The sequence below is a fragment of the Zalophus californianus genome, chromosome 5 (genome assembly GCF_009762305.2).
Source record: "Zalophus californianus isolate mZalCal1 chromosome 5, mZalCal1.pri.v2, whole genome shotgun sequence".
Taxonomy (NCBI): domain Eukaryota; kingdom Metazoa; phylum Chordata; class Mammalia; order Carnivora; family Otariidae; genus Zalophus; species Zalophus californianus.
The window spans coordinates 123,024,914-123,034,283 of record NC_045599.1 but is presented as its reverse complement, the minus strand read 5'-3'; the positions used below and the strand labels follow the sequence as shown (position 1 = coordinate 123,034,283).

Genomic DNA, 9,370 nt, shown 5'->3' with positions numbered 1-9,370 from the left:
TCCACAGTTGTCCAGAGGAGGCCTGATTTGCTGAGCCAGACTGTTCCCCTCAGGTGCTGACTGTCTTCGCCTCGAGATCAGGGAAAAGCCCAGGAACCTAGTGGCTTCTCTCCCCATCCATTCATTCCAGGATCACAGTTTGTGGGCCTGTTGACACTGGCCTCTAGGAGTAGTAAAGCATATTTTCTTCCTCTGTCTGCTAAGCAATAGATGGGCCTGTTCTGAAGAATCTTCCTCCTAATAACATGCGGGCTGTGGGTCTGCAAGGGTGGTCATAAACTTGAAGAGGCTATTGGAATACTGTACTTTGTTTCTTTTCTAAAGGAACATAGAAGCATACTGTAGTAAAAATTACTTAAAGACTGAAAAAAATATATTGATGTGTATGAGACTCTTCTGGAAGGTTATTAGGGCATACTCTCTGCATGGGACGCGTGTTTCCAGACAACACTTGATGGGTGGTCTAGATCTGGATCTTCTCCTGGCAAACCTTCTTTTACTGCTACCTCTGCTTCAAACTCTTGGCATTCTCTTTCCTCCTCTGCTTCCTGGGCCAGCTGCTAGCAGGACGTGTGCATCTGCAGATGCCTGCTGCACTCCTAGGCGGAACCTCAGCGTCTTGCAAAATTCTCCTGTTCGCTGTTAAGCTCTTTAAGACCTTCATTTATATGATCCTACTCCATAGCACATTCTTCCTGTTTTTTTGCTTTTCTTTGCAACCTTTCTTGAACTTGAACTTTTCTTATACACATGACCCCATTTACAAGTTGTCTCTTCGCTTTCTTTTCAGGTCTCAGCTCCCTGTCTTTCTCAGCCAACTTCTTTCCTTCTCTTCCTCTATTACTTGGTCCAACTTTTTCTCCTGAGTTTTCTCCTCCTCATGTTGCTGTGCCATTACTCATGGGATATCTTCTGTTTTCTTCTCATATCTTCTCTTTTGTGCTTCTTCTTTTCTTTAATCACCCTCTTCCTCTAAGCCTTGAAGGGCTCTTTGATGAGCTTTGTGTTCAAATCCTGCTCTGTTCTATATTCCTGCTGAATATGTTCTACCTTCTCTTGGAGGGCTTTTTGCAAAGGGTCCCAATTTCCTGCTTTATCTACTGTTTCTTTAGCTTATTCTGTTTATTCTCAAGTTTAGCCTTGTACTGTCCATTTACCACAAGGTGCACCTCCTTTTCCCTCAGCTTCTGCACTGCCTGCCTTTGTACCTTGACGTTGGTGACCTGGGCTTCCAGCCCCGGGTGTCTTCTCCAACAATTTCTGCCTCCTTGTTTCTTGAGCTTGTCATTTCTCCTTGGCCCATCGATCTTCTTCCCAGAGTTCTTTATTTTTTTTTAAAGATTTATTTATTTATTTGAGAGAGCGAGAGTGAGAGAGAGAGAGAGTACATGGAGGGGGGGAGGGTTAGAGGGAGAAGCAGGCTCCTTGCTGAGCAGGGAGTCCGATGTGGAACTCGATCCAGGGACCCCAGGATCATGACCTGAGCCAAAGGTAGTCGCTTAACCAACTGAGCCACCCAGGCACCCCTCTTCCCAGAGTTCTAAGAGCATCTTTTCCTCCATAATCTCTGCCTCTTCACTTCCTCATGAAACTGGCTTGTGCTTTCTGCCCCTCACCCCTTGTGAGGGACACAGAGCACTCGACATGGAGCTCTTCCCTGTGCTCCCTGAATAGCTGTTCTGCTTTTCAGCCACAAAATTCTACCTTTATTTTTCTTTCTTCTCCTTTAGTAATCTGGTGTCCCTCCCATTCTATTTTTTTTCTTTTTCCTCCTCAATTGTTTCTTCTTTTGACTGCATTTCAGTAAAATACTCATTTTCTTCTGAGTCTAACAGTTCACATAGCTTATTTCATCTTGAGTCAGTGTTGAGGGACTACTGTACTTTTAATAAGTGTTGGTAGATGGACAGAGAGCCATTCCTCTGAAAAATTAGGGTAGGTGAACTTCATCAAGTTGGATTTTGGACTCAATGGTAAAAGTGGGGGCAACTTAAAAGATAAAAATAATAGCCTGGTGATGGGTATTAAAGAGGGCACATTCTGCATGGAGCACTGGGTGTTATACGCAAACAATGAATCATAGAACACTACATCAAAAACTAATGATGTAATGTATGGTGATTAACATAACATAATAAAAAAGGAAAAATAATAAAATAATAAAATAAATTTGAAGCAAAAAATGTGTATATAATTAAAAAGAAAGCTTGTGAACACCACCATAAACACTGCTGGTTATTGAGTTGGCAATGACCCAAAATGTTAGCTTAAAGAAGCACATCAGGATCCAGAAAAAGAAAATAAAAGAAATGGAAATTAGGAACAAAAAAGAGGCAGGTAGGATAAACCAATGAAATAAATTATTCTAAATAATAAGACTTTCAGTAGGAGAGAAAGGAAAAGAGGAATAACAGAAACCAAAGACTTAATGGAAGAAATCCCCTTGAGTTGGATGAAGACTTCAGTTTTTAGATAATAAAGACCATCTGAGTGCTGGAAGATTTTATTGAAAAAAGAAACACTCCTGGCCATGTCCTGGACAAATGAATAAACTTGTGGGATTAACAGCACTCCTTATTAAGCTTTCAGACATAGAAACAGGGTTACAAAGTGATTGATAACACTAATGGTCTTCTTATTTGCAACACACTAAGACAGAAGACAGTGAAACACTATGGACTTTTTTTTTTTTAAAGATTTTATTTATTTATTTGAGAGAGAGAGAATGAGGGATAGAGAGCACGAGAGGGAAGAGGGTCAGAGGGAGAAGCAGACTCCCTGCTGAGCAGGGAGCCCCATGTGGGACTCGATCCCGGGACTCCAGGATCATGACCTGAGCCGAAGGCAGTCGCCCAACCGACTGAGCCACCCAGGCGTCCCAACACTGTGGACTTTGGAGTGAAAAGTGCTGTGATCATAGAATCTTGTTCTCAAGATCCTATTTATGACTTGAGGTGGGGGCGGGGTGTGCAGCATTTTTAGAAATATAAGAACTTAACAAGCAAACTGTCCCTATATCACCTCTGGAAGTGTTACTATAAAAATTTCAACAAAAATTGGATCAGAGTATTGATTTTAAGTTGAGGAAGGATAAAATACACCACAGAAAGAAATAAGTAATGAAACACGTATAGTGATTATTAATTCCTAGAGATTTCTGATAATTCATAAGAAAACACTCCTATCTCTAAATAAAATCTAGGACAGGCTTCATACTGGTCATTCTCAGATAATAACATTCTCTAGTCACTTTTTTTTTTTTTTTACCAGAATAGATTCATTCAGTAATTAAAATATCAATCCCATGGAAGAGTTAAACTTCTGAATTCCATTCTGAATTAAAGCTTCTTTCCTTCTTCTGCTTGGAATCACCCGACAAAGACTTTAAAATACCTATTATAGAAAATGCTTAAATGAGCAATTGTGAACATTTTTGAAACAAATATTAAAATTGAAAGTATCAAGAAAGAAATAGAAAACATGAAGAAGAACCAAATGGAAATTTTAGATGTAGGATACAGTGTCCAAAATTAAAAAGGAAAACTCACTGAGTAAACTCAACAGTGGAATACAGATGACAGAAGAGCCATAAACTTGAATAGAGAGAAATATAAAGAAATTATTCAACCTCAATAACAGAGAGAAAAAAAAATTTCAAAAAAGAAAAAAGAGCCTCAGGGAATAACCACACTACGTGAAGGTCTAATGTTCATGTAATTGGGGTTACAGAAGGGAAGGAAAATGTATGGTTGTGGAAAAAACTTGAAAAATAATGACTGAAAACTTCCCCAATATAATAAAAATATAAACCTACAGATTTAAGAAGCTGAGTGAACTCCACTTGTCAAAATTCATCAAATTGTCCTGTCCGAATTGATGAATTTTACTGTATGTAAATTATACTTCAAAAAATTGAAATCATTTTTAAAATAGCTAATAAAAATTTGTCATTTAATAATACTCATTGTAAACGTGCTGTAGGTGGGACTCACTGCTACCTGCTGGGGTTATTATGTGACGAAAATTCATATCTCTAACAATCTGATTGATACTAGCTAATAATTGTTAGGTGCTTCCTATATAGCAGGTCCCGCTTTGCATGATTTTGGAGTTTTTGCTAATTTAATCTTCCTAACGACCCTGTGAAGGAAATATTGTCGTCTCTACTTGACAGAGGAGGAAGTTGATTACGAAAATATTAATTAGTAGCTAGTAAGTGGCAAATTCACATTTTGAAACATGCAGTTTGACTTTAGAGACCAGATTCTTAATCACTACTGAGTATGGAGAGACAAACCCAGGCCATGTTTCATGCCAATACAATGCAATATGTTTAGTTTCCCAAATAATGGGCTTATATTATTATTATAAGCCAATAATAAGATACATAAAATCAGGGACAATAAGAGTAGGCTTGGGAATGCTTCACTGGAAAAGGTAATTCCAGTTCTGAGTCTCAAAGGTTGTGACAATTGTGAATTCTTACGTCGAATCAGAAAATATGATTTTCTGGAAGTCACCTGATATTAGATAAGATGCTTTATTTCTCCATAAAGACAATCACTTTCACTCTTGGGCTCACTAGGTTACTCTCAGTAATAAAGGGTAAATGCTCATGGTCTGATATACGCAAAGGTCATGCTAATTTAATTGTAATTTTTGTGCTTTAAATAGAAGCTAATTCTTGGGGCGCCTGGGTGGCTCAGTCGATTAAGCATCCAACTCTTGATTTTGGCTCAGGTCGAGATTGAGGCCTATATCTGACTCCGCACTGGGCATGGAACCTGCTTAACATTCTCTCTCTCTCCCTCTCCCCTTGCTCCTCTTTCCCCCCATTCTAGAAAAAAAAAAAAAGCGAATTTATATGAAACTCAAATTAGACATTAAAAGCTGTATTTAGAGATAATGTTTGAAAACTGAAGTCAAGGCTTTCATACTTGAAAAAAAAATTGTTTCAAATGTGCTCTAACAATTCCAGCAGATGGCAATGCAATCATTGTTAAAAATTTGTTTCACCATCCAGCTGAAAAAAAAAAAAGACAAATAAAAACAATATTCTTTCTGTTTTTGCTTTGTTTCCCCCTTCTCTGTGTTGAATCCCTTAGGTTTCTAGAACAGTACATTCTACACAAGAATTTGTAAGCTTAAAGCTGGCTAACACTAACTATGAAGGACTGCAAATGATAAACTAGACATTGATCTTTACTGTGTAGAAAACAGAGTAAGCATAGATGGCTTTTGAGTCAGGAGTGACATGGTCAGAATTGTGCATTGAGAAAATCACTGACGGGGAAAGGATGAGTGGAAGGACGTGGGAAGGCAGGGTGAATGTTCGAGTGGTCTAGAACAGAGATAATGGGACGTAGGCCTTGAGTGTGGTAGTAAAAACAAAATTTTGATGAGGAATCACTGCAGACACAGAGGTGAGAAAACTGAGTGAATGATTGGATGTCAGAAATTCAAAAGAAGAGCCAAAGATAACTCTTGTGTTTTAACCCTGGTTAGGGGGGAAGCTGACTAGAAGGAGAAGGAACAGGTTTGGACAAAAGGGAGTTTGTTGAAGTTCCACGATGATGATTCAACTTAGCAGTTGACCAGTGGGTCTGCTGCTTAGATGAGAAGTAAGGATTAAGAGATAGAAACAGAAGTGGTGAGTATTTACAGCCACAGGAGTGGATGAGACAGTCTGAGAGAGAAAAAGCCTGAGGTTCTAGGAACCTTTTGGCGAATGCTTGCATTTGGGAGAAAATGATGATATGATTAAGTTTAGCAGGATTTTCAGGTGAACATGATATCTTCAGAACCCATCAACAAAGATGAATGGAACAAGAGTAACATGTATCAAAAAGTTTGACGAGATTATTTGAAAGGAGGCCAATGGACTTTGAGAAACAGTTAAATTGTTCTATTAAAATGTTCTATTAAAACAAACTGATAGGGGCAGAAAGATTATTATGAGAAAGGAGTGGACATAATATGGAAAAGTGTACAATCTCTTTTGAGAAGTTTGACCATAACGAGAAGGAAAGAAATGGTTGCATAGGTTGACTGGACATTGAGAACAAGTGGAAATTTTTATACAAGAAATACTTCAGCATGGTTGTGTCTGACGTGAAGGAGACATTTGAAATTATACTAAAGTTGTTTTCTTTTTTTTTTCTTAAATGACATCTAGGTAATTTAATGAAACAGCTTAACTTCATTTTACTAGAAATTTGTGGATGTAAGAAAAAATTGAAAATACAATTTGAAAGTGAATGTTGCAACATGTTTCTCATTATTTATTATTTATCCAGTGTCTGCTTGGCTCTTCTCTGTTGCTGATGTCTGAAGCTTTGAGACTATGAAAGTTAGTCATACTAATCAAGTCTGTCCCCAGTGCCCAGAGATCTGACACTGTGGCAAGTGATAGCTCTGTAGGGTCTGCTATAGCGTCAACCAAGCATTTAGCATCAGAGAAAACTCTGAAGCCCATCTCTCTGTTACAATATGTGAGTATGTCTCCTTGTCCCCGTTTTTTATTCTATCCTTTCCGTTTTTTTTTCTCTAAGGAAAAGGAAAGATCAGTTGGCAATGCTTAATCTTGCTTGCAGAATTGCTGAGTTTGCTTCTTGCCACTAGAAATTTGGTGTCACTGTTTGTGCAAAGGAATCTTCAGAAGCTGCCAGTTGAATTTGTCTGAGAAAAAAAATAATATGACCTTGAATTGCAAACAACCGAGTCTGCCATTGAATATGATAAACATACTGGTTTCATTAAAAACTCATAGCAAGATAGAATTTTCAAACACAGAGGCAATGGAAAGTGGGATAAAGGCAGGAAGAAGATGGGAGAAAATTGTCCAGGAAAGTTGTCTGTTCTTTAGAGCACAGTTAAACAATTTGCTTATCAAATCCTAAACCCTTCTCTCTGCTCTTAATTCTTTGGAACCCTGTACCATTTCTGTCAACAGTCCCATCAAGTGAAAGATGAAATCACTCCCTACTGCTAGGTATCCCATCCCCCATGCAGACATGTTTGGAGGGCTGGCAGATGAGCGTCCCCCACAGGAGCTGTATAACATAAACTTTCATGCACTTCAGAACCCAATCACGGAGAAAGTGAAGAAATGGACTTTTACTTAGATCCGTAATCTTAGATCTGTAACAATCAGGGATGGTATTTTAACTCTGAGTTTTACAAACCAAAATTTAGTTTTAATAGGGAAGACTCCTATTTTGCTCATTCACTCCTGTTTATATTTTTGCAGAAGCAATTGATTAGGTAAACACTTTATACATTTGTTGTCCTGATCATTGCTCTGAAAATAGTGGGAATCCAAATTCGCAGGGAAAACAGATTTTCAGAATAAATCCTCCCTCTTTCAATAAAGCTTGTTTCTTTAAGTTGGATTTTAAGATCCTTAAGGACAGGAACTTGTTCCTTTTTTGGTCATAAGGTTTGTTTATTTATTATTTGTTTATTTATTTATTTTTCATTCATTTATTCATTTAAATTCCAGTGTCGTTAACACACAGTGTTATATTAGTTTCAGGTATACCATACAGTGATTCAATAACTCCATCTATTACCCAGTACTCATCAAGATATGCTCACAAGATATAAAGTGTATTTTAAAAGTACTATCTGTTTAACACTTAAATTCTGACAGTCACTTTTGGTTTCCTAGACAACAGCCATTCCCCACTTTTGTGCCAACAAAACCCTAATTCCATTCACCTCTCTGGTAGCAAGAACTCTAGGAAGAAAGGGGAGGTCTTACCCCAGCCCAAGCAATGAATAGTGATTATTTTAAACCAATCTGGGCCCTTCTACCTCCTCACTTACGATTGGCTTGGAGTGGGGTGTGGGAGCCAGTTCCGACCAACGAGATATGAAGGGAAGTCTGTTGGGACTTTCAGGGAGATTTTTCTTCCTAGTATAAAGAGGGAAACACAGGAGCAGAGGCCCTTCCCTCCTCCTAATTTCCAGTACAGTTGTGTGAGGACACGATGTTTGTAACCTTCCCAAACTCGTGCGGAATCCAGCGGAACTAGAGAAAGCTGAAGTAGAACAATAATATCGTTTAGTTCTGAAATCACCAATGCTGGCAATTAGTTCTTGGCCTCTGGTCCTAAGAGATAATAAATGCACTCATAATATTCGCCACATTTAGTTAGATATTTTGTACCCAGTAGTCAAAAACATTCCAACTGAGGTAGCAATTAAAAAAAAATCTCTCACATTATCTCACTGATTCTGCTAATGATCTTGTGAGGCAGGTGTTATCTGGAGTCCACAGAAGACACCAAGACTCAGAATGTTGAAGGGAAGTGACGAACATCAGAGAACTAGTAGGGAGCTGACCTAACATTGAAATCATAACTTTGGATGACCACTCACGTGCTCTTTGTAATGCGCTTTTTTGTTGAACTTGGGCCAAATAAGGTCTGGTAAAGTTTGCTGTAGTGAATGAGGCTGAAATCTTGGGAACATTTCCTTATCTCCAGTTAGGTTCTCCTAAACTTTCAGGTCTGCTGAAGCCTGGACTCTTCCTGAAACCTTGGGAGGGGGGACCCATTGTCAGTGTGCCCCAACATAAAGATTTGGAAGGAAATTTTTTTTCCACATTTGTTCTATTATCTGCCTCCCTTCTACTGATTTATACTGAAAACCCAGTCTGTTCTTATTTCTAATGAAACGCCCCTGTTCAGAAAACCTCAGAGTGATTTGAGAAGTTAGGTGGAGTGCAACCTCACAGAACCTTGCCCTTTCTCTCTCTGATCTCTCATCTTAGTTCGACACGGAAACATATGGTTCCCATTTCCACTTACATTTCCATGGGAGGGACTGGTTTTCTCTACTTCATCCTGGCTATGGCTTAGACCCGTCACCATCCCTGGATCCTACCATGCCCATTTCTGCACACTTTAAACTACAAATGCCTAGCACTAAAGCCCTGTCACCCCTGCCTAATAAACTACTTCTGAGAGCAGATATGACTATTATCACTCTGTCTTAACATGGACTCCTCAGAAAATGACACCGGAGGCAAAAACTTACAAACTAATGCTTTATTGGGGGTTCAGTCCCAGGAAAACCAGAGTGAAGGACAGTGGGTGCATTACTGATCTGGCTATAGCTTTGTAAAAAAACACAACGGGTTGCTCACCTTGCAGAACATCTTTAGAAAAGTTGTATAGACCTACTGTGTATCAGAACTGCCCATAGAGGAAGAAGGGTGAATAATGTATCCACTGGATTTTCTTCATCTTCTGTTGTACATTGGTCTGAGTTCACCCTTCATGGGAATAACTCCTTTTCACTTCCAGTTTGTATTACCAGGCCTATCCAGGCAGGCTTAGGGGGACCAGAGCCTCTATAAATCCAA

General features: G+C 38.8%; 1 pseudogene; it reads right to left on the bottom strand.

Moving 5' to 3' along the window:
* Positions 1 to 355: 355 nt before the first annotated feature.
* LOC113928472 lies at positions 356 to 8,876 on the bottom strand (annotated as a pseudogene).
* Positions 8,877 to 9,370: the final 494 nt, after the last annotated feature.